Below are 10764 nucleotides of genomic sequence, written 5' to 3'. Positions count from 1 at the left end.
CTATGCAATGCTCCTGGAACTTTCCAACGCTGCATGATTAGTATTTTTGCTGATTTGATAGAAAATTGAATAGAAGTTTTCATGGATGATTTTACTGTCTATAATTCCTCATTTAATGCATGCTTGAACAATTTAGACAGAGTTTTGCATAGATGTATTGAAACTAACCTTGTGCAGTATTATGAAAATTGTCATTTTATGGTTGAACAAGGCATAGTTTTGAGACATGTGATCTCTAAAAATGGGATAGAAGTCGATCCTGCCAAGATTGATGTGATTTCTAATTTGCCTTACCCATCTTGCTTCCGTGAGATTCCTTCTTTTCTTGGCCGTGCAGGTTTTTACAGGCGCTTTATCAAGGATTTCAACAAGATAGCTCTTCCGCTATCACATTTGTTGCAAAAAGATGTCATTTTCACCTTTGATTACAAATGCAAGAAGACGTTTGAATTCTTAAAGGCAACACTTACCTCTACAACCATAATTCAGCCACCCAATTGGACCATCCCTTTTGAAATTATGTGTGATGCATCTAACTATGCAATGAGAGCAGTCCTTCCACAAAGGGTTGGTAAGGCTGCCCATGTTATTTATTATGCTTCTAGGACTTTAGATTCTGCACATACTAATTATACTACCATTGAAAAGGAACTTTTAGCTATTGTTTTTGCACTTGGTAAGTTTAGATCATATTTGATAGGTTCGAAGGTAGTTGTTTTTACTGACCATGCAGCTTTGAAGTTCTTGCTGAAGAAATCGGAAGCAAAACTAAGATTGATTCGGACAACAAGAAAAGTCTTATACTCGGGTTTCTTTTTGCCCACTTTGTTTAAAGATGCTTTTGAGACTTACAAAACTTGTGAAAAGTGCCAAATAGTAGGAAAATCATTCACTCGTATGAGTGAGATGCCTCAACAACCTATGCTTTTATGTGAAGTATTTGATGTGTGGGACATTGACTTTATGGGTCATTTTCCTGTATCTTTTGGTTTTGTCTACATTTTACTAGCTGTTGATTATATTTTGAAGTGGGTGGAAGCAATACCCACTAGGACTAATGATTCTAAAGTTGTTGTAGATTTTATCAGATCAAATATTTTTTGCAGGTTTGGAATACCCCGAGCCATCATAAGTGATCAATGCACTCATTTTTGCAACCACACCATAGACGTTTTGCTTTGGAAGTATGGGGTTCTGCACAACATTTCCACACCTTATCATCTCCAGACTAATGGGTATGCTGAAATCTCAAACAGGGAAATCAAACAGATCTTAGAAAAAATGGTGCAGCCAAACAGGAAAGACTAGAGCCACCGACTTGAAGAAGCTCTTTTGACTCATAGAACAACCTACAAAACACCAATCAGGATGTCCCCTTATCGACTTGTGTTTGGTAAGGCATGCCACCACATAGTGGAAATAGAGTATCGTGCTTATTGGGCGGTCAAGAGTTGTAACCTTGAGATGGAGAAAGCAGGTTTTGAGAGAAACCTTCAATTGCAACAACTTGAAGAACTTAGACTTGAAGCTTATGAGAACTCTCGGACCTATAAGGAGAAAACTAGGTACTTTCATGATAAGATGATTTCTAGGAAGGAATTTTTCATTGGCAAAAAAGTTTTATTGTTCACAACTCCCGTCTGAAAATTGTGGCTGGGAAACTTCGATCCAAGTGGATTGACCCTTTTGTTGTTACTAACATTTTTCCTCATGGTGCAGTGGAAATAAAAAGTGAAAACACCAAGAAAGTGTTCAAAATAAATGGACAACGCCTCAAGCTATTCCATGAGAGCTATGTGCTTCGAGATGCTACCATAGAAGACATCTCTTTGGAAAAACCCACCTACACTGAAGTTTGAACAGAGAACTCCCTTTCCTTACTCTTATTTTATACTTGTTACTTTAATTGAGGAAAATGTATAATTTAAGTGTGGAGGTATTATTTAGAATTTTATTTGTTATATTTCAAAATAAAAATAAATAAATAAATAAATCAAAATGGACATTGCATTGCATGCTTTTTCATCAGATTTTGTGGTTGTAAATATTGTGACTTTGTTTGGACTAGCATGATTGGATAGTATCTTTGCATTCTTGGTAAAATAAATTGGATTAAAATGCTAAATTGTGTATCATTTGTGATAGGCCATCAACCTTTGTGAGATTTTTTAGCCTTATTATGAATGGAATACATTTTCCCATCTTTTTTCCTTGTGTGTTATCTCACTCACGATTGCTAGTTACGCTAGAACTTGACTTGACTCTTGTCCGCATGCATATATTAAAATGATTTAGGCATTTATTTCTTGTTAAGCTACTAGCCTAATAAGTTTACCCTATAATTATCCATTTGTTTAAGCCCCTTTGAACCTAATTATCTCATTCTTTGTTATATAGCTCATTACAACCCCAAAAGTGAAAAACAATGAATTGACCCGATCGTGAGGGATAAAGGTGTCTTTCCTTAAATAAGTGTGGGGGTGCTCAACTTGTTTGTTTAAATTTGAGAGTTATATATATATATATATATATATATAAAGAATAAAGAAAAAAGAAAGAGAGTGTAACCTGAATCAATCCTATATATTGAGAGTTATATATATAAAAAATGAATTTAATCGATCCTATTGAAATTCAATTTAAGCAATCTAACATATCAATATAATAAAATAAACAGAAATATAATCATGAAGCGAAATTGACAATGTAACATGAATCTCAAGATGTTGATGAAACTCTAAACTCGTGGACTAATCTTATTAAATTAGCATTCCATGAAATTAAAATAAAAAGTGTTTATTCATTGTATCAATATGAATCCTAAAATTTCATGTCATAGAAAAGAAACTAAACTCCCAATATATAGTACTCGATATTAGGCTTTAGGGTTTTAAAAATAGTGACCTGTAATTTAAAATTATTACAAAAGTCTAGATTACGAAATCTGCAATTTAGGTCCAATAAAGTTCAACATTGGGCTTTTATTCCAACATAAAAGTTGTAGCTCTGATTTTTAACTTTCCAACGCCTGCTCGTATGCGCCAATTCGATATCCAGAGCTCAAATTATGGCCTACATAGCGAGCAAGGGACAAAATGCAAATAATAAAATTATAATTCACTTTCAACCCAAAGTTTAGAAACAAGCTAAAAAATTATTCTAAGCTATAAAGAGCTTTTAAAATACCAAACTAAAAAGCTAGAACACATGTGCCCAAATGCTATGATAAAATGAAAGGTCATCTATCCTAGGTAGAGGATATTTATTCTTAATGGTTACCTTATTTAACTGTCTATAATCTATGCAAAGCCTCATAATGCCATTTTTTTTTTCTTTATTAACACCACAAGGCTCCCCAAGGTGACACACTTAGTCTAATGAATTGCTTGCTTATCATATCCTTCAACTGATTTTTCAGCTCACTCAACTCTAAGAGGAAATTCTATAAGGGGCAATGGAGATTGGTCCTGTTCTAGGGACCAAGTATATAGATAATTCTATTTCTCTTTCTGGTGGTAGGGATTTTACATCTTCTAGAAATACATCCTTATATTAATTGACCATTGGAATGTTTGACAATTCTACTTATAACCTTGAGTTAGAAGATAACATCAACAATATGCCTTGACTCCCATGGTTTAAACATTGGAAGAGTTGGGAAGTTATGGATAAGGGAGGAAGTTCTGGTTGCTCTAGTTGGGGACTGCTTGGAGGAATCATAATTTTCTTACCATGATAGACCAGCGTCACTGAATGTTCAAACATCTACTCCATTCCTAGTATAATGTCTAACCCCTAAAGGGGTAAGAAAACTAAAACTATTAAAAACATTATGTAAAATATGGTAAAGAAACACTAATAACACACTAAGAAAGTTTTAATTGAATTCTTAGTTGCAGTAGTTAAATTAAGGTGAAAGGTATTTCAAGTAGGGAAAATTGAGTTGCAAAACACAATATGAGGATATGAATGAATGGGATGCACTAGTGTAAAACATGACAGTCAAAGGAGTTTGATTTATGAAACAAGTACTAGTAATTAGATTATGATTCTTACCTTTCTTAGCACTAAGGGCAAAGACTTTTTAGTGTTAGGTTTACTTGGGTTGGAATCTCCTTGTTTTTAGCATGCTAGACAGGAAGAAGCCATATGACCAGGCTATTTGCAGTAGTAGAAAACTTGCTTTCCAACCAAGCATTTTCCCCTTATGCTTTATGCCAGATACAAGTCAAAGGCAGCATAGCCATAAGCATATAAAATAAGAGGATATACGTCTAGAGGTAGAATTAGAGGATACATGTCTAGAGGAAAAGTTAGAGGATATGTGTCTAGAGACAAACTAAGAGAATATGTGTCTAGAGGTAGAATGCTCCAAAGCGGCTCTGAACTCTTCTTGAAGACAAGTTCCTTGTTTCACTGATTTCAAAGAGATGGAAAAATGGAGGATTTGGAAGCGAAAGTGAACAGTAACAATGAGATTACCCTTTAGATTGATTAGGGAATGAGAAGGGAAAAATGAGAAAATGATTGGGTATTTTTCTCGAAAATGATTGGGCATTTTTCTCGGAAAGGATAAAATTAGGAGAAAGAAGAAAAATCTCCTTTTTGCCCCTTGGACATTCCCTATATTACCTTTTTGTCCATTCTTATTTTAATTAAAATTCTTTATTTCTAAATTAATGTATTAGTATTTTGACTTCCCTTTATTTTTAACATATTTTAATTAAATGGGTTATTATACTTCCCTCTAACGGAGACTTCCCTCTGACTTTCCCTCTAATAGAAACCTCCTTTTGACCGAGACTTTCCTTTGTCTTGAAATTCCTCTAGTAGAGACTTCCCTCTAATGGAGACTTTCCTCAAATTGAGACTTCCCTCTAATATGGATTTTCCTCTAATTGGGACTTCCCTCTAATGGGGACTTTCCTCTAGCCTAAAACAATCTTTTATGAATTGTTTTTTTTTTAGTAATTATGTTAATGCTAATGAATTACTTTGAAATTGGATTAATAATGAGGAATGTTTCATAAATATAAAGTCATGATATACATTGTCTTAATCGAAAATGTTACAAGGGATACGAGGGTGTTTCAATAAACAAGCCTCATTAATGGAAAAGTAATTGGGATGCCTATTGTGGTCATGGCCAAGACCTACCAAGGAGAGGAAAATGATCAAAGTATCTTGGTGACTCACCATCGAGATAATTGGGATAGATTGTCCAAAATTTATGAAAAATGATTGAATTTTAAGAAATTTATAAAACCTATGATGTTATAGAAAATATTCATATAAACATAAATATTACAAAATTCTTTTCCCTTTTTTATCGAACTCACTGAGATTTGAGCTCGGACTCAGGGAGAATAGATGAGGTTATATTATTATGATGTATTAATATTTTGTGGAATGGTATTTCATATGATATTTTGTAAACTATAATTTGTTGTAGTTACAATGACATTTAATTCTTATATCTTATTAGAACCTATAAGATTGCCTTTGGAATAGTATGATGTATATTTTAATTATCATTTTCTAGACACATGATAATGGATATTACATTTTGGTATCAGAACCGGTCGAACCAACCGAATTATGGGTAAAGGGTTAGTCCAAGATGCTTCATCTTTTACTATACATTCTAAGTATCACTTAATCTAATATGAAGCCTGATCAATTTAGTATTTTATGTATGGTAAGCAGAATTATGGCAAAAGAGGCAAGACAACGCTAAAGGCTAAGACGTAATTCTCCACAAGCAAATAACATTCCTCCACCACCACGTGTTGTTGAGCCATTGGAACGAATATTAGAAATTATTCACCAACAAGCAATGGCTACAAGTAACCTGGTCCAACATTTGGCACAACTAATGGGTGTCAATCAAGCAGCAAATAAAACTTTCTATGATTTCCATAAGATGCAGCTTCAAGTCGTTGGAGGAAGTCATAAGGCAACTATAGCTCGAGCATGGCTCGAAGAGATAAAGAAAGCTTTCGAAGTAGTACAATGCTCATAGGAATATAAGGTAGTATTTGTCACACACCTATTAAAGGGTGAGTCGAATATTGGTGCAAAGTTACGAAGGCTCATATGTTGACTCTGGAAATACCATTAGCTTGGGAACATTTTGAATCAACTTTCTTAGACAAGTATTATCCAAAGAGTACGAGAAATAAAAAATAGTTAGAGTTTGCCCACCTACTGCCAAGAGACATGCTAGTGGCTGAGTATGTGGGAAAATTTAAGGAATTGTCAAGATTTTCATCCCACACTCAATATCCACCAAATGAATAGTGAAAAAATAACTAGTTTGAATGGGGCTAGAAACCAGAAATCACAAATCAATGGCAATGTAGGACAGTTGGAGATCACAAACGATTCCACCCTCGTGCATAAGAGTTACATTGTGGAGGAAAATTGAAAAGAGTGTAAAAGAATAAGCAAGCCAAATGGCAGCAACCAAAGGATTCCAACAAGTCCAATCAACAATTTAAGGTGAAGATTTCACAAGGAAAAGGGAAACAAGTACAAACTTCCAACTTTCCCCGTGCAAGAAGGTGCTCAAAATATGGAAAAGAAAATGAGGCTATGAACCTTAACCTTTTACCTTAGTTGCATCTTCTGTAGCTAAAAACCAAATTGAAATCTATTTCGCATGTTTTCAATGTCCTATTAGCTTTCTTGATAAAGTCTTTTTAGTAGACTCAGTTTGTATACCCCTTAAAGGTCTATACATCAGTCTATGGATAGATTAGTAGAGTGGTTATAGTCCCAACTAGTATTCCACATCTAAAGGAACCAAAACTTCCTTCCTTATTCAATGCTTCTTGACTCTTCCAATGTTTAGCCAACAAGATCAGGGCATATTATTGTTAGTTTCTTCAAGTTCGGGGTCAGAAATAAATGTTTCAAACGCTTCATTAGTGAATAAATTTGAGGACGTTTTCCTTAAGGACATAATGTCTTTACCCCTCGATAGAGAGAGAGATAAAGTTTTCCATAGATTTAACTCTTGGTGCAGGACCCATATCCATTGCTCCTTATAGGATGTCACCTTTGGAACTCAATGAGCTTAAAAACCAATTAGAAGATCTCATAAGCAAACAACTCATTAGGCATAGTGTGCCACATTGGGGAGGACTTGTCCTCTTAGTGAAAAAGAAATATGGTGGGATATGACTTTGCATTGATTATAGATAGCTAAACAAATTGAGCATTAAGAACAAATACCAATTGCTAAGAATAGATGACATTTTGGACCAATTAGGGGGAGCCACCATATTTTCCAAAATATATGTTAGACCTGGATACCATCAAATTCAAATAATGTTTGAAGACATACCATAAACAACTTTTCGAACGAGGTATGGACATTATGAGTTTTTAGTTATGTTGTCATGTGTAACAAATGCTCCAGCCTTGTTCATGGATTATATGAACAAGATATTTAGACCTTGTTTAGACAAATTTGTTATAGATTTTATTAATGATATCTTGATTTATTCAAAGACTCTAGAGAACATATAGAACATCTCAAGACCGTGCTGCAAATTCTAATAGACAAGAAGTTGTTTTCCAAACCAAGTAAGTGTGAGTTTTCAATGTCCGATCTAAAATTTTGAAGTCTGACTCTAGAAAAACCAAGTGTGAGTTTTGAAGGTCATGTAATCTCCAAAGGAGTGGGTAGTTGTAGATCATTCCAAAGTAGAAGCATTACTAGAGAGGGAACGGCCCAAAAATGTTGAAACCAAACCACACCTAAATTCTTGTGCCAATTCAGATTGTTAACAGAAGTACGAAGACATTAAGGAATAATACCATTCCCTAAGTAAATGTTATTTGGGAAGGATCATCCCCAAAGGAAGCAACATGGGAAGTAGAATTTGATATGATGAATGATTATCCATATCTCTTTTAACAACTAAGCTATCAAATTTTGAGGACAAAATTTTCTAAAGGGGAGAGGATGTGTAACATCCATCACTTTGTATCTAGAAAATGGTAATAAGTTAATACATTTTAATATTTCAAAAACAATCATATAAATTAACATAAGTACAAACTTATAATGTCATTCTAACTATATATTGAGTACATAGTATGCAAGCATCCTATGATGTACAAAATAAAAATTGGATTACAAACTTAAACTACATCATTATAGAGTTCTATCCTCTGTTGCCTAAACTCCCAACCTCAATCCCCCTTATCTGCTATAATAAATAAAAATAGAGGATGAGATAATAATTTAAGTGAGTTCTATAAAAAAAGAGGGGGAGTTAGGGAAACACATTAGCTCAGTAATCCATCCATCACTGTCAACCCCCATTTCTTTAAATATTTAACACATTATAATCTTGACACAAATATATGCAGAATGAATGATTTTAAAAGAGTGAAATGTAGTGTTTTTTTACATTTCCTATATGTTAAACCTTACAGTTTTCCTCACTCTTATATTTTAAGGAATCCATTTTTTCAAATCAGTAAAATAAACTAAAATCAAACCAAAAAACCCACATGCAAAATGCAAAAACAGTTCTAGGAAAAGAACTCACAATTTTTCTAAAGGAAAATCCCCTTTAACTCGAGTTGATTTATGGAAGATGCCTACTCTACCAACTCTCAATTTCTCCGGTATTTTGTGTCAGATTTGGGGTTTTCCATGTTTTCTCTTTATCTCCATATAATACTATTTTTGGTTGATTTCTGGAGATTAAGAGAAGGAAATATAGATGCAAGGGGTTGGAGTGAAGGTAGAAGATTGTAGAAGACTTCAAAGAACTTTTGTGTTTGAAGGATTTTGGAAAGAAAAAGAAAATTGATGGATGAGGGAGACAAGGAACAATACTAGTGTTGGGGTTTTTCAGAGTTGTTTTATGGAAATGTGTATTTAAAATGAAATAAATGAATGAAGAAGATTGGTTAGTACCCGTGATTGAAGGAGAAAGAGAGAGAGAAATAAAGGTGGCATTGTCTATCTTTGCCACTTGGACTTGTTAACACTATCACTTTATCATTCTACAATTGATCCTAAATTAATAATTTTTAAGGTAGTGAGATGGCCATTACATTCTCCCCCGCCCCAGAAAATTTTGTCCTCAAAATTTATGAGTTTACCCATTGAAAGAAGTATGAATCATTCCAAGAGCACATAGTTGGATCTATCAAGGTCATTATCAATCTTGAAAATATGGATGTGAGTATTAAAGATGAAGACCAAGCTTTACTTTTGGTAAGTTCCTTGCCAAATTCATGTAAGCACTTATGTGATACACTAGTCTATGGAAAGGATACCTTGTCCCTTTAGGAGGTTCAATAAGAACCTATTTTTGAGTTGAAAAACCCCATAAGAAAGAGATGAAGGAAACAGTGAAGTTTGTTGGAAAAATCAAGTACAAGAAGAAAATATCCAAACATAATTTAAAACTGAGAAGAAGGACCCTCACAAAACAAACCAAAGATGTTTCCAATGTAACAAGAGGCATTTTAAAAAGAAAAATTGTCCTGAGAGGAAATTCAAGAAAATGATGGTTGAGAGGATGCTGGAAAGTATTAATTTATTTAGAAGGTTACCTCAATGTTGATGTGTTAATGAAAACTACAAGATATAAAGATGATGAGCGGGCCTTGGATTCAAGAAAGTCATTTCATATGACTCCACCATTGGACGGTCCTACCATTATCATAGTGTTGATAAGCTTTAGTCTTAAGAAAAAGATGAGGAAGCATCGATACTGTTTATCTGTTTATTAGGGTGAATGTATTCTAATGCCTTTGTAATTTTCCATTGTATTGTTTTGAACCTAAGTTTTGATCTTATAGAATTGATATTGACTACAAAAGTTGTTTTGAGATTATCGCCTATCATACTAGTCTTCATTGTATTTTTATTCTTCTATTATATTTTGTTTTTTTTTTCTTACAAATTCACTCTTTTTTATTGGTGAAACATCTATTAACTTCAATTAGTATTTAGTTATTTTTATCAATATAAAAATTGTCTATCATCGTTTTAACTTTTCAGTGACAAACGAATTTGACCACTTTCTCATACCAATCACATTAAATTCCTATTAGTATGCATAAAATAAAGGGTGATCAATCTATAAAAATAGAGATCATACCTTTTTCTATTTTAAGTTAAGATAACATATATTTTATTTATATACACTGCACTTTAAATTTTGTTTTATATCAAAAAGTCAAATTTTATTTTAAATCCAAAAGCTTTAATTTGTTTTATTTATAATTTAAAATTATGCATAGTATTCATTAGGTTGTAAACAAATATTATTAGTTATATTTCAGTTGACATCATTTTTCTATTTCAAACCAAAATTATAAATATTTTATTTATTTAATATCCTATGATTCTATTTTTTTTTCTACATTAAAAAAAAATTGACGATGTTAATATACAGGTATATATAGTACTAAATATATTTTTGGTTATTTTATGTATAGTGATTTATTTGTATTTGGTTGTTACGTTGTTTTATTACATTTGCAGATTAGTAGACACGACATGTGACAAAGACATGACACATGTTCGATAAACTTCTCAGGTTCGATGTGTGAAAGCTTAAATCTAGGTAAGAGGTGAAAGAAAGTTCAATTTCATGAGTATAATATAATGTGGGAGGAACGGGAATATCATAATTCTCATATATTCATTTGGGGCTTACCATGTACAATCGAGTCCTATTGAGTAATTATTATTTGGGAATATATGAATGGTAATTGTGAGGACTAAAA

The 10764-nt window shown here is 33.0% G+C and overlaps 1 long non-coding RNA gene across 1 annotated transcript; it reads right to left on the bottom strand.

The window, feature by feature from the left end:
• Positions 1–2780: 2780 nt before the first annotated feature.
• LOC113785414 (uncharacterized) lies at positions 2781–9856 on the bottom strand. Its single transcript, XR_003471485.2, has 2 exons — positions 9583–9856; positions 2781–3072 (listed from the first exon to the last, which is right to left on the bottom strand). It is a non-coding gene; the product is annotated as an uncharacterized lncRNA (long non-coding RNA).
• Positions 9857–10764: the final 908 nt, after the last annotated feature.

This window comes from Cicer arietinum, chromosome 2 (genome assembly GCF_000331145.2).
Source record: "Cicer arietinum cultivar CDC Frontier isolate Library 1 chromosome 2, Cicar.CDCFrontier_v2.0, whole genome shotgun sequence".
Taxonomy (NCBI): Eukaryota; Viridiplantae; Streptophyta; class Magnoliopsida; order Fabales; family Fabaceae; genus Cicer; species Cicer arietinum.
The sequence above is the reverse complement of the archived record's forward strand: the minus strand, read 5'-3'. Positions and strand labels throughout refer to the sequence as shown.